A 21,419-nucleotide genomic window follows, 5' to 3' on the forward strand; every position below is an offset into this window, starting at 1 on the left:
ATAACTCACTCGTCTAGAACAAAATGATCATAACCACACAATTATATAATAAATAGCCCACACGGCTATACTAAAAACACAGTGGAAAAATGAAAGGAAAGTCCAAACAAACAAAAATGATACAATGCATGCCAGCACGTCTTAAATATAACAAAAATACCAATAACAGTAAAGAAGCCACATGGACAAACACTAATACAATGTCAATACCATAAAGAAAACATGTAAGAAAACATGAACGAAGTAAAGACCATCTTTTGATGTGACGTGGGATCGGCAGATAAAATACTCCAAGCGCTCCACAACATCTACCTGCTACCTAAGGAAAAAGACAATACACAAATGCGGTGGTGAATGTGGTCACTCAGCGGGTAATAGACAGGATAGTGCATGGTCTAAATAAAACATGGAGATTAAAGTATGTGTTCTCATTAGGGAAGTAAGCACATGATCATAAACTGACATAATGAATGCACATACTGAATTTAGATCTAACACATAATATCATGATCAAAAAGGTCATAGTAAATGAACCTACCCAATCTGGTACTAACATATAATGTCAAGAACATAAATGACATAATAAATACACATACTTGAACCGGCTAAATACACATGGTGTAATAAACAGTAAACTCACCAGAGATCATCAATAAACCTGCTTGTAACACCTGAGCAATATAACCAACAACATATACATGTATAATAAATAACATGTATGAAACATGACAACCAAATGCAACAATCATAGCTCATACAAGTGCAACATATCACAATCACTTGTAGCTAGTATCTACTAGACATGTATGCAAATATATCTCCACAGATACACCACGCATCATATGTAAATACGCATGCATGCTCCATGGTCGCCTCCGCCACCTCTCTAGACACCACAACCCCTGTATGACTGAGAGGCTTGGGTCCATGATAACTGTACTACCCTTTAGTCACTATATAGCGACCGAGGCAAACAGTTCCCTAAGTAGTTATCTAACTACATAGCATCAGGGTCCCTGACTGCTCACAACGTGGGATATCACTCCAACCGCTGAGTGGTCGGATGCCACGACAGGACTAGCTCCACTCCAAACTTCCACTCTCCCACAGTGGCCGAATGACAGCTAACATGACTAATAACTAGCTCATATTGAAAGGAAGCAATGACCGAAGGACCATCCCATAGCACATGGGAGCAATGGTTATCAACATGCATATGTATATATGACTATCAACTAGCTCATACCACAAGAGAGAAATGGTCATCAATGTGCATATTTTATGCAATAATACACATGATATAAATAATCATGATACAAATACCGTCATCATCAATGCAACCTCCCAATCATCATAAACACCTCCAATACAATGATCCATCTAACACCTATATTCATAGGTATAGGTAAATCCAACAAGTGTCTACTAAATATCAAATACAGTAAATAACAACACCAAACACATACACACCCTACAACGTAGGTATAATCAATATGAAATCTCCAATAGTCATACCAGCCACGTATGCACATGACCACATAGGTATAATCAGTAAAAAAACCTCCAATAGTCATACTAGCCACATAAGATCATCAAAATAAGCATTATCAACATGATTCCTCTAATAGTACACATCATACACATGTACACACAACCTAGATATAATCAACATTGTTCCACCAATAACAAACACCAGACATGTATACACACAACATGCAATAAACAATCAACCAAGTGATTCTTACAACACATACCAATCATGTGTACACTCAATGTCAATTGCATAATCAGCATGTTAACTCAGTCATCAAGATTTCCCCTACAATATGCTCCCTGCATGTGTATACACAATAGAGTCTATATATTCAAAAGTCAAGATTGTATGTGATATAAATAGATCATCCCAAAGGTCAAGCATAAGTATCAAGTATGATAACAATATGGATAGATTTAAGATAAAGCAACCTAATCCATCAAATAAAAGAAACCATGCACTAAGTTCAAAGAAGTAAAGAGGTCAAGGAAGAAATACTCGCCTTTATTATGTAGATCATGCCAAATTAATCCCACTTTGAGATGCTCATCCCAAATCCAAGTCCTGTGATCACATAATGTATTTAACTCACTTAAAGTAAATAGCTAAATAACTCCCCCACCTAATCAGAGTCACCCTAATCGAATATGATTATGGATTAATCTCCTAATTAACCTTAACCATACTAGAACCTAATTAGATTAGATTTATACATGAATCATCAATCAACCCATCATTTAATCTATGGAGTAAATCAACTTCATAACTCACCCAAATTCGGATGATCCATTGTTGACCCATAGCTGAAGATGGTGCTGGAAACTCATGGTCTAAACTACAATAAAGTCGCTACCCCTTCCTTTCCAACATACCAATTCACAATCCAGATATCAAATCCAATATCTGATTCGTGTACTCAACTCATCCTAAAAAGGATTAGCTAGTTAAATCAAGTGATCAACCAAGTGATACACTTATGCTTAATTCAAGACATCTACCTCAAATCTGTGTCAACAAATCCAACTCCTGTGGAAACCAATTTCTGGCAGCTAGATGGTAGGCTATGCCACCGAGGCTAAAGGCAGCATCGGTGAGCAGAAGGATCGATAATCTGCTCGGGAAGAAATGGAGGATGTAGAAAGTGCTTCGGTGGTGGCACATGTCAGGGCTACAGTTAACAATGGCTGCTGTGGTGCCGAGTAGAGGTAGAGAAGAGTGGTGACAACTCTAGGGCACCGGCTCGAAGGAGCTCGGGAGAAGAAAAGAAATGATTGGCGATCCAGTGGTGTCAATTGGGTAGGGGGAGCACAACATGCTCTCGTGAGAGAGACTCGACGATTGGAATCAGAAGATGAAGAGTGGCTGGCCAACTGTAATAACCATGGCCTTAACCCCCAGGACTACTCCGACGAAGGGTAGAGTAGTGCGGACATCGGTCGGAGCAAGGAGGATGGCGCGATCGAAATCTAGGGAGAGGGCAGCGCGTGTTGGTGATCGAGAGGCGCAACAGAACTGTGAGGCCAAGGTGATCGATGCACCGAGGCGGTAGCGCGATCGACATGAGGAAGAGGAGGTGTTAGGGCTCGATGGTCTATGGCGATGGATAAAGGAGAAGGGAGAGTGCAATAGCAACTAGCAACAGTGGCTCTCTCACCACCGATGGCTAGATCTTCGAATATGCATAGGCGACGACGACTGAGGAGAGCTTTGGGGAAGAGGAAGAGGAGAATCGGCGAATGAGGAGAAATAAATGGGAATAAAACTTAGGTTATTAGATATATATCTAGGTTTATATATATTATACTTAGATTAATTGATTACAACTTAATGTTAATTGAAATAAATCAACTCCTACTTTAAATGGGTATTCTAAATAGATTTTTCCCTATCCAACTAATTCATCCCCTTAAATCATGCCATCCGAACTTTGTTTAATTCTCAAAAAATTTCTAAAAATTCCTAAAAAAATCCAATAAGATTATTTCTCAAATAACCTTATTATTTAATTATTATTCGCGTGCCGTATTTTACAAATTCACTCCTTAAGAAAAAGCAAGATCTTAAGAAATAATTAAACTCCCAAACAAAAAATACTAACTCAACTCAAGTTGAAAAACTTGAAAAAGAAAACTTTAAATTAAAAACTGAAATAACTAATTTAAAAGATTTACTAGAAAAATTCACCACTAGATCAATAAATTTAGACTTAATTCTCAAAACCCATAAAGGTGTATACAATAAATCCGGGTTCGGATACAAGTCCAGCTCAACAAATAAAACTTTTATATCACTGATAAGTCAAAATAAAAATCTGACTAAAGCTTAGGTTCTAAAAGCATGTCTAACCACGCAAGTAGGACTCAATAAATTCTATGTACCAAAAACTGAAATTTATTTTTAAAACTAAATCCAACTAAAGTCATTAACTCAAAACTAAAGAATCAAATAAAATCAAATAAAACAAATAATAAAATAAAGTCGAACAAGTTAAACTCAAATAAATCTAATAATAAAATAAAGTCAAACAAGTCAAACTCAAATAAATCAAATAATAAAATAAAGTCAAACAAGTCAAACTCAAATAAATTAAATAATTATCATCAAGTTTATTATAACTATAAAAATAAACGACATGAACCTAAAATATAAAAACTCAATAATTCAGAAGGAGGCTCTAAATTAGTTGGCATCTCCAAAATATTAGTTTACCTAGTTGGGTAATTAGAATTAGATCAAATAGGGACAAAAGTTTATTTTGAAAAATAGCACTGGAGATGTTTTGGATGATAGTAAGTTAGGAAAGCACTGTCTATGCATGTCTAAGAAGATATGGCTTTGACCTGGTGTATTTAGCTTAGTAGAACTAACTGAAGCTACTCTCTACTAATCTTAGCTAGTTAGACCAAAGTTTTATGATTAAGTTCAGTGGATAGGATTATTTGGAAAACCTCGAAGGCATGGTTATTCTAATGATGTCCAGGTGACTCACCATAGCCCAGAAGTTTATCCAAAGAATGCTTGTTTGTTGAACCCAAAGCTAAACTTGAATCTAACATAAAGTTAAACTAAACCCTGAAATTCAATTTAACTCATCTCATAAAATTATAGGATCCTTTTGTTTGAAAACTTAGACTGAGTGAGATGAATAAGGATAAAAATTAAAATCAAAAAACAAAAATTAAAATAAAAAAATTAATATCATAATCAAATTCACACTTGACTAAAACATTGTTTCTCCAAATTTTTAGGAATCTAAATGGATATTGGACAGTGATTGCTCTCGACACATGACTGAGGATCAAACAATGTTCACAAAGCTAACCTTCAAAAGACTAGGAATAGTTGTCTTTGTTGATGCGTGAAGCATCTGATGATCGAACCTAAGTTTTGATAATGGAAAAGGGTTCAAAGTTAAGGTTATGTGTGATCTAATGGGTTTGAATGAGCTTGTAGAAAAATCCTAAGTGTACTTAGGCAAAAGTCCTAGCTGCGGTTAGGCAGGTGGAAAACCCTAGGGGGAGGTAACCCTAGGTCCTAGGCGGTGGTAACCCTAGGCAGAAAGTCTCAGTGGGTTGAGGGCTTCTGGCAAAAGTCCTAGAGTCGAGGACTCTAGGTGGAAAGTCCTGGTGTCGCGAACTATGTGAAAGACTAGGTGGGTTGTGGAGCGACTTCCAGCGGAAAGTCCTGGAGTCTCGGGTGCTGAGCAAAAGTCCAGTTGGTCTGGAGGATCAATTGACAACAAGTCTATTCTCCTGAGAGGAGTAGGTGAGAACGCGTTCCCCAATGAGGGAACAGTAAGCGTCGGTTTGACTTAGGATTTTAGGTCGAAAATCTGAAGTTAGAATCGGACAGTCCGACGACTGTCAAATTCTATGTCTTTTTATACCTTAACTCTGTTTTTGCAGGGTATGTTGTACTAACGTATTTTGCAGGAAGTGAATTGGAGTGTTTTTCCTCAAGTAACCTAGAGAAGACCCTCTCGCAGCAAGGCTTGAGGGCGCCCTCATGGAGCTTGAGGGCACCCTGGATGCTGATTAGAGGGCGCCCTCATGGAGGTTGAGGGCACCCTCAGGCGAATAGACTGTGACCGGGTCGAAGCTCATCCACGCTGTGGATTTGGCAGGGTTGAGGGTGTTAGTGTAGGACCGTGATCGTTCGATAGAGGGGGGGTGAATATCGATTCGAAAACTCGAGTGTAAAAGTACGCAGCGGAAAAGTAAATGAACATAGTTGATTTTACTTCGTTCGGAGCCTGTGACGACTCCTACTCGAAGGCCCGTGGTCCTTGACCACTTTCGTTGGGCAATCACTAACAATTCGAATATGATTACAAAAAGTGTACAAGAAATGCTAATGAAACAAAGTGATACCGACAAGGAAATTAACCAAAGAAGAAGGAGCACTTTGTCGGAGCTTTGTTAGCGTCGTAGGAGCGTAGAGCAGCAGGACTAGCAGTCGAAGAGTTCTCAGTTGTGTTTGAAGCTCCACCCCTGGGGCTTCATTTATATGCTGCTCCGGGCGCCTGGATCCCTTCCGGGCTCCCTAGTGCGACGTGGCAAGTCCAGTCAGGATGCTCCACGTAGTGAGGCGACGCAAAGGATAAAAGTTGCCTCCGGGCGCCCGGACCACCTTTTTCCAGAGATTCCTTCTCCTGCAAAAAAAGGTTAGTCCGAGGCAAAATATACCCTGCAGCATAGATTGTTAGGACAATTTATACAGTATGAATTAACAGAAAAAGTATGACTTAGATTCCGTCTTTCCGAGACCGGAATCTAGTCATGATCTCAACTTAGATATCCGAAATGGATCTAAGCCGGATCGACGCCTAATCTTCCCTTCCCGGGAACGCGTCCTCGCAGTCACTCCCTTCCAGTGACTTACCTTTACTCACCTGCCAGACGTCCGGCCCCTTCCGTCTGGACTTCTCCTGACTATCCGGTCACCCATCGACCTAGGACTTCTTGCGTCCGGTCAACCCGTCGACCTTGCTGGGTGCCACTATCCGGTCAGCCCGTCGACCTAGTGGGCTTCGCGTCCGGTCGGCCCGTCGACCCGTTTGGACTTCTCGCCAGCTATCCGTCGACCTAGCCGGGCTTCGTGCCGGACATCCGGTCAGCTCCACCTGTCTGGACTTCTCCTGCACACTCGATCAAAGTGTCAGACAACAACAAAACTAACTTAACCCATTTGTTATTCATCAAAACCTAGGTTAGACCGTTAGTGCTACCCGCACCAACAATCTCCCCCTTTTTGATGTAATGACAACCTGGTTAAGTTAGTGAAAAGATGCAAAAAAATAAATAAAACAGGTACATGGTTTTTTAGAGGTGTTTTCAATTTGGTTTAGCTAACTTAACCACCTAACCCTCCCCCTTTGGCATTCATCAAAAATAGGCAATGGTAAACAAGCATAGTGTAGAGTTACTGTAAAAATTTGTAAATTTAAGAGACAGCTAAAAAAGATACTGATAAAAGTACAATTTTTTAAAACCAAGTTAAAAATAGTTAAGTTGACTTGGGGGAGTCTAGATTAAAATAAATTTACTTTAAATTTTACTTTTTAGCCTTTGAAAAATAGCTAAGTTATGAAAAACTTAGATTGCAGAGTAGATTTTAAGCAACATATACTTTTCAAAAGGTAAAATCTAATTTTTAAATTCCAATTTTCAAACACTAAGTTGAATCTAGTTTTAAGAAAGTAAAATTTTAGCCAAAATAAATTTATTAAAGCTAATTTGATAAAAACTAAGTTTGGAAAGTTTAATTTTCAAGCATATGTTACAAAACTGAATAAGTTTAAATTTGTAACAAATTTCAACTTTAAAATCAAGTTTTAAAAATTAGGTGGGATTTTCAAACTTTCAATTTTTCAAACACTCAGTTAAATTTAACTTCTTGAAAACTAGTGTTCAAAAATAAGTTAGTTTTAAAATAGATGTATAAAAGCATTTTTTAACTAATTTCTCCCCCTGAATTTGACACTTAAAATTAAACAGCTGTCTAACTAATTAGGTACTAACTAACTATCAGAAGATAGTAGCTTTCACTTGGTTAGTCAGATTAAGTTGATTATAAGCAGCCAGTGTTTGACTTGACTGATGAACTTAATCTGATTAATGCCTGATTTGTATTTAACGTCCAGACTTATGCTGATGCACTGAAATAAGCATCTTAAGTCCAGACAGTTGGCCTATGCATCTCACCCCTTTCTATGTTTGTCAAACACAAGCAAGGTAAACCTAAGGTGTTGGTGAGATGCTCAAAAACTAGTCCTATGGGTACATGCTTTCTAGGGATTCTGAACTAGTCTAAGGCCAAAACTGTTTTTGAAAATCTAAAAATGGAAAGTTTTGAAAACAAACAAGTTTAACTTATAATTTGAAAACAATTATTTTTGAAAACAATTTTGAAAAATCCTAGTCTATTAAGCACATCCCTAATTTTCGACGTAAGTTGCTAAATTCACTTTCAGGGAGTGGTTTTGTGAAAATGTCAGCTAAATTTGATTTGGACTCAATGTATTTGAGTTCAATATCACCTTTAGTAACATGATCCCTGATAAAGTGGTGCCTAATTTCAATATGTTTGGTTCTTGAATGATGCACAGGGTTCTTGGTTAAGTTAATTGAACTTATATTGTCAATTAATACTTTTACATTTGTGATATTTAAGTTGAAATCTTTTAGAGTATGCATCATCCATAATAATTGTCCAACACATTTGCCTATAGCTATGTATTCTGACTCAGTTGTAGATAGAGCAACACAATGTTGCTTTCTACTAAACCAACTAACAAGTGATGAACCTAATAATTGACATCCACCACTTGTGCTTTTGCGGTCTAATTTACATCCAGCATAATCTGAGTCAGAATACCCTATTAGTTCAAAATTATTTGTCCTAGGATACCAAATTCCTACATTTGTTGTTCCCTTAAGATATCTAAAAATTCTTTTAACTTGTGTCAAATGGGATTCCTTAGCACAAGTTTAGTATCTAGCACACATACTAACTGCAAATAAAATATCAGGTCGGCTTGAAGTTAAGTACAGTAGGCTACCTATTGCACTCCTATAATATTTTAAATCAACTTGTTTTCCATTTGGGTCATTATCTAAGATTGTGTTTACTGCCATAGGTGTTTTTATTTCTTTTGTATTTTCCATTCCGAATTTTTTAAGTAATTCTTTAGTGTATTTGTGTTGATAAATATAATTTCCTTCATTTGTTTGTTTGATTTGTAATCCTCAGAAATAAGTTAATTTTCCTACTAAGCTCATTTCAAATTCTTTTTCCATTAGATTAATAAATTCTTCTAAAAAATCTGAATTTGTTGAACCAAATATTATATCATCTACATATATTTGTGCAATAAATATGTCTGTATTTAATGATTTAACAAACAAGGTTGGGTCAATTTGGCCTTGGTTGAATCCTTTAGATGTTAAGTAAGATGTTAGCCTTTCATACCATGCCCTGGGTGCTTGTTTAAGTCCATATAATGCTTTCTTTAACTTAAAAACATAATCAGGGTGTTCTAGACTTTCAAACACAGGAGGCTGACCTACATAAACTTCTTCTTTAATTAGTCCATTAAGAAAGGCAGACTTAACATCCATTTGGTATAGTTTGAATCCCTTATGGGCTGCATAACTTAGTAACATTCTAATGGATTCTAATCTGGCTACTGGGGCATAAGTCTCATCATAGTCAAGTCCTTCAACCTGACTAAACCCTTTGGCAACTAGCCTTATTTCTAGTCATTTCCCCAGTTTCACTTAATTTATTTCTGAATACCCATTTTGTTTCTATTATTTTCTTATTTTTAGGTGGTGGTACTAGGTCCCAAACGTCATTACGCTCAAATTGGGCTAGTTCTTCTTGCATAGCTATAATCTAGTCTGGGTCTAGTAGGGATTCATCCACAGTTTTGGGTTCAATTTTTGAAATTAGAGAAATTTGACTTAGGTTTCTAAAGGATGATCTGGTTTGAACTCTCAAGTCTGGGTCACCAATTATTTGATCAGTTGGGTGATTTGGGTTAACCCTTATTGTTCTAGGGGGTTGACTCTCTTGATGTTGTTCCTCTTCTTCATAGTCTAGGGTTTGATTGGTTTCTTCAGAATTATTAATTTCAGTAGGTTGAAGTTGAGTTTGTCCTTGGATTTCTTCAAATTTTACATTTGTGGTTTCCTCGATTTTTAGCGTAATTTTATTATATATTCTGTAACCCCTACTGTTTAGAGAATATCCTACAAAAATTCCATCTTCTATCTTAGAGGCGAATTTTCCTAAATGTTCTCTAGTATTTAGGATGAAGGCTGGACACCCAAATACTTTAAAATATTTTATGTTAGGTTGTTTATTATAAAATATTTCAAAGAAGGTTTTATTATGTCTTTTATTTAATGTTGTTCTATTTTGCACATAGCAGGCTGTGCTAACAGCTTCTGCCCAGAAATATTTAGGTAGGTTATATTCATTTAACATAGTTCTAGAGGCTTCTAGTAAGGTTCTATTTTTTCTTTCTACAATTCCATTTTATTGGGGGTTTTAGGACATGAGAATTCGTGATGGTAGCCATTTTTAAGACAGAATTTGTTAAAATTATGATTTTTAAATTCTTCCCCATTGTCACTCCTAATTCTTTTAATTTTAAGACCTTTTTCATTTTCAATTTGTTTGCAAAAGTTTGTAAAGATTTCAAAAGTTTCGTCTTTATGTTTTAAGAATTTTACCCAAGTGAACCTAGAATAATCATCTATTATGACTAAACAGTATAAGTTTCCATTTATGGATTTGACTCCATGGGAGTCAAAAAGATCTAAGTGTGGAAGTTCTAATATTGAGTTGGTTTGTGGCTGATTTATTGGTTTGTGGCTGATTTAGTTTGTTTACCTTGTTGACAAGCATTACATATGGTTGAGTCTATGTTAGGTAATTTTGGTAAGCCTCTCACTATTCCATTTAATTTGCTTATATTTCTAAAGTTGGTGTGAGACATTCTTCTATGCCATAACCATGTTTCTTCTTTTTGTGTTAAATAACACTTAATGGAAGAAGTGGTTAAGTTGATGGCATAGATGTTGTCTTTTCTAAAACCTTTTAGGCTTATGGTAGGATTATCTAGATGTTTAATTAAACACTCTGTGGATAGAAATTTGACCTTATACCTAGTATCACATAATTGACTTATACTCAGAAGATTATATTTAAAATTTTCAACAAGTAAAACATTTGTAATTATAAAGTCTATTTTTAATTCAATATTACCTATACCAATTACCTTGAGTTTGTCGTTGTTTCCAAAGGTAACTGTTCCTAAGCTTTTGTAAGTGAGTTGAGTGAACTTGGTGTGATCTCCAGTCATATGTTTGGAGCAACCACTGTCCAAAATCCACTTGGTTTCCTACAGTAAGTAGGATTTAAAATTAGTCTTTTTATTTTTTTAGCAGGCATTATTTAAGTTAATTTTAAGTTTTAAAAATTAAAGTTTTGACATTAATTTTTAAGTTTGAAATTAATATTTTGAAATTAATTTTTAAATTTGAAATTATTTTTTTTTTTAAATTAAAATTTTGAAATTAATTTTTAAGTTTGAAATTAAAATTTTGAAATTAATTTTTAAGTTTGAAATTAGAATTTTGAAATTAATTTTTAAGTTTGAAATTAAAATTTTGAAATTAATTTTTAAGTTTGAAATTAAAATTTTGAAATTAATTTTTAAGTTTGAAATTAAAATTAAGCCTTATTCATCTCACCCGATCTATATTATCAAACAGGGAATCCTATGATTTTGTGAGATGAAATTGGATTGTTAATTATGGGGTTTTGGTTTAACTTGTGTTAGATTCAGATTTAGCTTTGGTTTCCACAAATAGGCAATCTTCGGATAAACTTCTAAGCTTGGTGAGTCACATGGACGTCATTAGAAGTAACCAACCTTTCGAGGTTTTCCGAATAGTCCTATCCACGGAGCTTAGTACTAAATCTTGGTCTAATTGGTTAGGATTCATTTAAGGGTAGCTTCGGTCAGTTCCACTTGGCCAAATGCACCAGATCGAAACCATATCTTTCTAGACATGCGATGCCCAAGTTTCCCTAACGTACTATCATCCAAAAACTTCACCAGTACCATGATTCAAGTTAAACTTGGTCTCTAATCCTAATTACCCTGCCGGGTTAGTTTGTTTTAGGTTACCCTGTCGGGTAAGTTAGTTTTGGAGGTGCCAGCTATTCTGGAGCCTCCCCCTGAATTATTGGCCATTGATTTAAATTTTGGTTTTAGGTTTGTGTCGATTTGTTTTATAGTTATGGTTAACTTGGTGATAATTTTGTTGATTTTTAAAGTGTTTAGATTTTGAATTTGATTTAGGTTTGTATTTTGGATTTTGGTTTGGTTTATTCGATTTTATATAATGTATTTTTTCTTTAGGTATATAATATTGATTAAGTCCTATTTGCGTGGTTAAGCACGCTTTCGGAACCCAAGCTAGATTGGTTGATTTGTATTGGGTTATTAATGATTTGAAGGTTTTATTTGAATTCGACTTATATCCTAGTCCGGTTTTATTATAGCATGCTTTTTGATTATGTAGGATTAAGTCTAGATTTTTTGATCTTGTTGTGAATTTTTCTAACATTTCTTTTAAATTGTTAATCTCATTTTTTTAATGATAAATTCTCCTCCTCAAGTGTTAGATCTTGAGTTGGATTTGAATTTTTGATTTGTTCCTTGAGGTTTTGATTTTCCTCAAGAAGTGATTTGTTTTCATTTTGTATTTTAATTAATTTACTATTTAAACAGGAAATAATTCTAAAAATTTTTTTGTTTAAATTAAAATATACCTCATTCGGGCCTTCGGAAACGAGTACGGACTCGTGGCTTGTTTCGGGTTCAGACCCGTCTTCATCTTCCGACTCGTCTTCAGTTTCAGCTTCGTGGGCCATCAGTGCGAGGTGGCTCTGATGTTTCTGCTCTTCTTCCTCCGATTCGTCTGAGGAGTCGTCCCACGTTGCTTTGAGTGCCTTCTTTTTGGTTGGCTTCGGTTTGTCGAACTTCAGTTTTGGACATTCGTTCTTGTAGTGTCCCTTTTTATTGCAGCCGAAGTAAGTCACATTCCTTTGTTCTGAGGGAGAACTGATCTTTTGAAGGTCATTTTTGCTGAAGCTCCTTTTTCTCTTGGTGAACATTTTTCTTACCAAGTTCACCAGGTGTTCTTCGTCTTCGGAGTCTTGGTCGGAATCTTCTTCAAATTCAGGCTTGCTTTTCTTTTCTTTGGAGGAACCTGCAAATAAAGCTATACCTTTTTCGGTTCCAGCATTAGTTTGTTCATGTAATTCTAATTCACAGAAAAGCTCGTCTAATTTTAACTTAGAAAGATTTTTAAAAATTTTGTAGGCATCTACGATTGATGCCCACAAACTATTACATGGAAAAGCATTTAATGCGTACCTTATTAAGTCCCTATTTTCCATTTGGTGGCCTATCGCATGAAGCCCGTTGAGGATGTCCTTGATCCTCGCGTGGAGCTGATTCGCCGTTTCACCTTCCTGCATTTTTATATTAAGAATTTTATTCAAAAGCAGGTCTCGTTTTGTTACCTTGGCGTTGCTCGTTCCCTCGTGCAGCTCGATCAATTTGTCCCACAGCTCTTTAGCGTTTTTGTGTGGACCGACTCTGTTCAGTTCTTCTCTTGTTAATCCGCACTGTAGAGTGTTGATCGCTTTATTTTCTGTTGACGCCTTTTTCTTCAAATCTGCTGTCCAGTCTTCAGGATCCAGTATATTCCCGGAGTTGTCCGCTGGAATTTTATAGGGTCTCGTAAGGCTCATCCACTGGTCGAAGTCTGTTTTGAGGTAGACCTCCATGCGCTTCTTCCAGTACGGAAAATCATCCCCGTTGAAGAGTGGATGTCGTACTGTGCTGAATCCTTCTGTCTGAGACATTTTAGTCCTGCGCACAGAAGAAAGAAAAGAAAACCAAAAATCCCAAGACTTGGTCTTAGATTAGTAGTGCGGAAGGAAAAAAAATTATAGAAGTATCTAAATTGGTGTTGCACCAATTTAGATTTAATTGCAACGGGAAAAAAAATTTCGTAAAACTGAAAACCGAAAAAGAACTAGTTTTTCACCCCCTGTCTCATTGGTGGTTGCACTAAATCAGAGCGGTACCTGCTCTGATACCACTTGTAGGACCGTAATCGTTCGATAGAGGGGGGGTGAATATCGATTCGAAAACTCGAGTGTAAAAGTACGCAGCGGAAAAGTAAATGAACACAGTTGATTTTACTTCGTTCGGAGCCTGTGACGACTCCTACTCGAAGGCCCGTGGTCCTTGACCACTTTCGTTGGGCAATCACTAACAATTCGAATATGATTACAAAAAGCGTACAAGAAATGCTAATGAAACAAAGTGATACCGACAAGGAAATTAACCAAAGAAGAAGGAGCACTTTGTCGGAGCTTTGTTAGCGTCGTAGGAGCGTAGAGCAGCAGGACTAGCAGTCAAAGAGTTCTCAATTGTGTTTGAAGCTCCACCTCTGGGGCTTCTTTTATATGCTGCTCCGGGTGCCTGGATCCCTTCCGGGCGCCTTGGTGCGACGTGGCAAGTCCAGTCAGGATGCTCCACGTAGTGAGGCGACGCAAAGGATAAAAGTTGCCTCCGGGCGCCCGGACCTCCGAGCGCCCGGATCCCCTCCGGGCGCCCGGACCACCTTTTTCCAGAGATTCCTTCTCCTGCAAAACAAGGTTAGTCCGAGGCAAAATATACCCTGTAGCACAGATTGTTAGCACAATTTATACAGTATGAATTAACAGAAAAAGTATGACTTAGATTCCGTCTTTCCAAGACCGGAATCTAGTCACGATCTCGACTTAGATATCCGAAATGGATCTAAGCCGGATCGACGCCTAATCTTCCCTTCCCGGGAACGCGTCCTCGCAGTCACTCCCTTCCAGTGACTTACCTTTACTCACCTGCCAGACGTCCGGTCAGCCCTTCGACCCGTCTGGACTTCTCACCAGCTATCCGGTCAGCCCATCGACCTAGCTGGACTTCTTGCCAAGCGTCCGGTCAGCCCGTCGACCCGCTTGGACTTCTCGCTAGCTATCCGGTCAGCCCGTCAACCTAGCTGGGCTTCTCGCCAAGCGTCCGGTCAGCCCGTCGACCTAGCTGGGCTTCGTGCCAGACATCCGGTCAGCCCGTCGACCTGTCTGGACTTCTCCTGCACACTCGATCAAAGTGTCAGACAACAACAAAACTAACTTAACCCATTTGTCATTCATCAAAACCTAGGTTAGACCGTTAGTGCTACCCGCACCAACAGTTAGAGTGTATACTAAAAGCCTAGCTTTTTTTGTAAACATTTATTTTGAAATAAAGAATCACATTGGTCAAATATCTATATTTATATGCTAAGTGTAGTTATTCAATTAATTTATATTGTAGATAACATGGTGTGTGGTGTCACGTACAGAAGATCATGTTATCAGTTCCTTATAAATTATAAATAGTAGCTCATGACTAAGATGGATAGGAATAAACCATTGGAATAGTCGTAGTATAATTTGGTATTAGTTTTCTTAACTATAAAATTACACTAGTACACTTTACGTGTATTGAGCAGGACCATTTAAGGTAAGTTCTTTTTATACTGACTGCATAAAAGAATAAGACCTTTGTTATTATAGAAGTATGTGCTCTTAAACATGATATAATAACAAGCACATATACTCAATATTCATTTCTTTAATTTATCAAAGAGTGTGATTTAGTTCGATAAATCAATAAGCCCGATAAGTTGGGAAATGATATTATTTATATGGTGTGTTGTTAATTATAGAATGAAACTGTGTCCTAGTAATCTAGGTTGATAATGTCTATAAGAGGAGCTCATAAGGATTGTCATGTAAACCCTACAGGTGGACTTAGTCCGACATGTCAATAAGGTTGAGTGGTACTACTCTTGGAGTTAGATATTAATTAAGTGAGTTGTCAATAACTCATTTAATTAGTGGACATTCGATATCTTAAACACAGGGAGATTAACACACTCATGATAAGAAAGAGCTCATATAGTAATATGGGATTGGTGTGGTAATTCAATAATAACTCTTTAGTGGTATGAGTTATTATTGATGAACTCGAGTTGGGTGTTTGGGGCAAACACGGGAAGCTCAAGTTCATCGGGAGACCAAAACCAATTCCTCCTCTCGGTCCCTATCGTAGTCTCCTTTTTATAAAGTCTTATACCCACCTATAGCCAACTTCTTATCCACCTTAAGGTGGCTGGCCAAGCCTAGCTTGGAGCCCAAGCTAGGGCCGGCCAAACCAAGGCATGATGGGTCAAGTTGTGGCCGACCCTAGCTTGAACCCAAGCTTAGGTGGCCGGCCAAAATAAAATAAAAGGGGAGTTTAAATTTAAATCTTTCCTAATGTGGAAGACATGATTTTAAAAGAGAGTTTTAAAATTAAATCTTTCCTTTTATAGCTTTATACAAAGGATTAAGGAAAAGGTTGGATATCTTTCCTTATTTGTAGTTTAAAGGAAGATTTTAATTTTTGATAAAACTTTTCTTTTTGTAATCATCCACATGTTTTAAAAGAGAGATTTTAATTTATAAAACTTTCCTTTTATAACCAACCATGAAGGGAATTTTAAAAGAGAAATTTTTATTTTAAAAATTTCTAGAAACAAATTAGGAAGTTTTAATTTTATGTTTTAAACTTTCCTTGTTTGGAGGAGTTGTAGGGGTCGACCACATTAATAGAATAAAAGGAATTTTTAATTAAATTTTCCTTTCATTGGCAAGGAAATTAAGGAAGTTTTAATTAAAACATTTCTTATTTGCCAAGACCAAGGAATATAAAAGAGAGGGTAGAGGTGTCTCACCTTATAACACATCTATTATTTTTCTCCTCAATTCCTTGGTGGTGGCCGACCCTCATCTTCTTCCTCTCCTCCTTTTCTTCTTCTTTGGTGGCCGATGGCATCAACTCTCAAGGAGCTTGTTGGTGGCCGGACTTTACTTGGAGAAGAAGTAGAGAAATGAGGCTTTGTTTCTTAACATCCCTTGGAGCTTGGTTAGTGGCCGAAGTTCTTCATCTCTAGGAGATTGTTGGTGGCCGAAACTTGCTAGGAGAAGAAGGAGGCTTGGGTGGATTCTCGTCTCGGTAGATCGTCACCCACACGACGTCCGAGATAAGAAGAGGAATACGATAGAAGATCGTCAGGTTTATTAGCTACAAAGAAAGGTATAACTAGTTGTCTTGTTCCGCATCATACTAGTTTTCTTTGTACGGATTTTGAAATACCAAACACAAGAGGCTAACGATTCTAGGTTTTGAATTTATGATTCGAGTTTGTGTTTCTTTTGTTTTTCGATCTTATGGTTCGATTGTTCTTAATGGTTAAACCTAGGGTTACTATAAGGAGATTAAATATTGAATTTCGTTGAAAGGCTTTGTCTAGGAAGTGGTGGATGATCCCATACCCAAGAAGGCCTAGTGCCTTGCCATGTTTAACCTGGAAGCCGATCTCTGAAATAAATATTTAATCAAATTTGTAACATGGGTGGATTTGGATTAATAATGTTAAGCATCATTTGCGATCCAAGTCTAAACCTCTAAGAACAGATAAGTTGAGTTTGGAATCAATAATGTTAAGTTCTGTTTGCGATTCCAAATTTAATTTCTAAAGAACACAATAGGTTGTTAGGAAAGGTTCAGGACTTGTACAAAATTTTTGTATAGGGGAACCGATACGATATTCCGAGTAGCAACCAACAGAGAGCACCCTCCATGGTGTTGTAGGCACCCTCCATGAGCTTCATAAGCAGGTCTCAAGAAGAAGCAAGGTACATCATTAGAAATGCGATCCATCTTCCATGTGCTGCTTAAAGAACGTTCCGACAGAGCCGCAACTCGACCCGATGACCGAAACTTCAAGTTCACTATTCTCTTTTGTTGTTGGTATATTTTACTGCATTTAATTGTACTTTAAAGTTGTAAAGATTTATGAATTAATAGTGATTACCCACTGAAAGTAATCAACGATAGTGGGCCTTGGAGTAGGAGTCACCTAAGGCTCCGAACCAAGTAAATCTTGGTGTTTACGTTGTTTGTTCTGATTTCTAATGCGTTTACTCTTATTCTTCCGAAACAAAAAATGAAAGCCATGAGCGCTATTCATCCTCCCTCTAGCGCTTTCAATCCAACAATTGGTATCAGAGTGAGGCCACTTCAAATTGGTACAACCACCATTCAAGCAATATTTTTCGTGGTAATTTTTGATTTTTCAGAGTCGATCAGAATCGGTATAATTGCCGTCTTCTGATCTATTTTTGGCAATCAAAGTGTTTGCTCGAAGCTGGTGCAACATCACTCGATTTCAGGGTTTATTTTTTTTTTTTATCCTGCACTACTAATCCAAGATTAAGTCTTGGAACAAGTTTTTGCTTTTCCTTGTGTGTGAGATCTCCCTTTACTATAATGGCCCATCAAGAAGGCTACAGCACACCCCGCCCTTCGCTCTTCACCGTTGAGGACTTCAGCACTGGAAGGGCCGAATGGAGTCATACCTCCAAACTCAGTTCGAGACGTGGATGATCATCAAGACTGGGATCGCACTTCCACTCGACGGCTCGGGAAAACCGATAGCATGAGAGAACTGGGATGCAAGCATAATCATGAAAGTCGAGGTCAACGCCAAAGCAACCTGCACCCTCCAATGCAGCCTTACAAAGGAGGAGCTGAACCGAGTCGGCCCATTCTCAAGCGCAAAAGAATTGTGGGAGAAACTGATCGAGCTGCACAAGGGCACGCCCGACACAAAGGTAAGTAAGCGTGACTTACTTTTTAATAAATTGTATAACATCAAAATGTAGGAAGGAGAGACAGCTAGCCAACTTCATACGTGAATTCAAGATCTACTGAACAAACTTCACGCAATCTGACAGAAAGTGGTGAATCACGACGTTATAAGGTACGCGCTTAATGCCTTTCCAAGGAACACTTTGTGGGCGCCCATGGTTGATGCCTACAATATTTCTAAGGATTTGTCTTTAATTAAATTAGATGAGTTATTTTCTGAATTCGAATTACATGAAGAGACTAATGCTCAACCCGTCGAGAAAAGTGTTGCTTTGTTTGCAGGTACAAGCAAGACAAAGGAAGCAAGGAAGAAGAATCAGATCGAACCTGAGTCCGAAGAAGAACCAGACTCGGATAATGACGATGATGAGATAGAAGCTGAACTCGTCAACCTAGTATGCAAGCTCTACAGAAAGAAGAAGGGGTTCACGAAGAAGGATATCAAGAAGGTGGTTCAGTCCAAAAAGGTACAGACAAGTCCAAAGGTAAAATTTGAAGTAACCTGCTATAGGTGCAACCAAAAGGGACACGTCAAGGCCAATTGTCCCAACCTAAAAGAAGAAAAGAAGCAGAGAAAGAAGAAAGTACTACAAGCCATATGGGATGAGTCCTCTTCAAAAGATTCCGACGAAGAGCTCGAGCAGATGAGCTTCCTTGCACTGACTGCCCGGAAACACATCGACGAATCGGAGACCGAGAGCAAATCGGAAGCTGAGTCTGAGCGAAGCCACGAATCCGTATCCATTTCCGAATGGCCTAAACCCACTGTAAGTGCTTGTCAAATAGATAAATTATACATTTTAGTTAATTATTTGTTACGTAAGCTAGCTAAATCGAATGCCCGGGTCAAGTCACTTCAAAAGGAAGTAACATTCCTTAAAGATGTGACTAACCCTAGCTCCTTGACTAATCTTGATCAGACTTGAACCTCAACTCAAGTCCAAAAGCTTGAGGAAGAGAATTTTAGCCTGAAAAATCAAGTCAAGGAACTAAAGGATACGTTGGAACGGTTTACTCTGGGTTCCAAGAATCTTGATCTGATTCTTGGAAAACAGCGAGCCGTTTACAACCGATCCAGACTTGGATTCAAGGCTAAAAGAAAATACAAGTCATATTTATCTCTAGTAAATATAGATAATAGCAAATTAGTCCAAGCATGGGTCCCCAAGCCCAACTTAGTTAATCAAGTTATACTTGGACAATATTGGGTCTCCAAGGATCAAATCCATTACCTTGATAAACCATATCGAGGCTATGATCTAAGGGAAGCCAATAGGAAGACCATTTTTAGAATTGTTTGATGATTGCTTTTTACTGCTTTTATTATACATGCTTAGATTATGCTAGATAAGAACTTAGGCATAATTTACACTTGAGTAGTTAGACCTAGGGATTTCAAAAGAAAAATTAAATATCCAATTTCTTTGAGAGACTTTGTCTAGAAGTGGTGGATGATCCCATATCCAAGAAGGCCTAGTGCCTTGCCACAATCTGGAAGCTAATCTTTGAAATGTGTATTTAATTGACCAATTGAAAAACCTGAGTCTAACTCAAATGTAAATTAATCCTTAGATATAATTTAAATCAAAAGATAAAACTAACAATCTCACAAAATCCACAAGGTTCCCTGATAAATGGGTGAGATGGACCTAGATATAATTTAGAATGAATTAAAATCAATTAATCAAGTTTAATCAATTTCAACTTATCAATATTAACGGTTTCAAATAAAATCAATATAATCAATTTTAACTTAATTAATTAATCAATTTCAATTTATCAATATTAATAATTTCAAATAAAATCAATATAATCAATTTCAAATTAATTAATTAATATTAAATTAATAATTAAAATCAATATAATCAATTTTAACTTAAGTAATTAATCAATATTAAATTAATAATTAAAATAATCAATTTTAAATTAATTAATATTAAATTAATAACTAAAATCAATTAATCAATTTTAACTTAATCAATTTAACATGATTAAAATTACTAAATAAGTTAAAAATACTTAATCTGACCAATTCAGAACTTCAAACTGATTAACTCAATAAAACCATCTCACAATCACCCATAGGGATATCATGTTTGATAGCGTAGACTGGGTGAGATGGAACATTAAAAGTTAATTTCAATGAAACTATCTTTTTATCCGTCAAATTGAACCAAATCAAATACTTTATGTGTAGGAACATAAAGATTTGGATCAATAGATGTTAGATAGTGGATGCTCCAAGCACATGACTGGGGATAGATTAAAATTCACTAAGCTGAAATACAAGAACCTAGGGTCCGTTGCATTCAGCAACGACAAAACACTCAAGGTAATCGGAACAGGTAATATCCAACTGAGTTCCGACTTCTATATTCGAAAAGTTTTATTGGTTGATCGATTAAATTTTAACTTACTAAGTATTAGCCAATTATGTGACTCAGGGTACTTAGTCATATTTTCAAAATCTGAGTACTTAATTAAAAATGTCAAAAATCCTAAAATCACACTTAAAGGAATTAGAAAAAAAAATCTATTCAATTGATCTACCAACCTCCTTACTTAAGTGTTTATTGACACAACAAGAGGAAACTAAGCTGTGGTATATAAGACTGAGTCACACTCATACTAGAATCATTTCAAAAATGAGTCAAAATGACTTAGTTAGAGGCTTTCCCAAATTAAAATTTACGAAAAATTCAATTTGTAATGCATGTCAACAAGGTAAACAAACCAAGTCAACCCATAAGTCAACCAACTTAAGTAGAACTAACTCAATACTTGAGCTCCTGCACTTAGACCTGTTTGATTTACATGGGGCTAAGTCACTAAGCAAAAACCAGTATTGCTTAGTAATTGTCACGCCCCCAAAGGAGTCCCTATCAAAAAATTTTAGTAGTATCTCCCCTGTACCGGTGACAATCTGAGGCATATATACATACAAAATACATCAGCCACATACGACTGGAATATACACACAACCACGCATTTAATAATGCAGCCTACACAACT

Source organism: Zingiber officinale, chromosome 9B (assembly GCF_018446385.1).
Source record: "Zingiber officinale cultivar Zhangliang chromosome 9B, Zo_v1.1, whole genome shotgun sequence".
Lineage (NCBI taxonomy): Eukaryota > Viridiplantae > Streptophyta > Magnoliopsida > Zingiberales > Zingiberaceae > Zingiber > Zingiber officinale.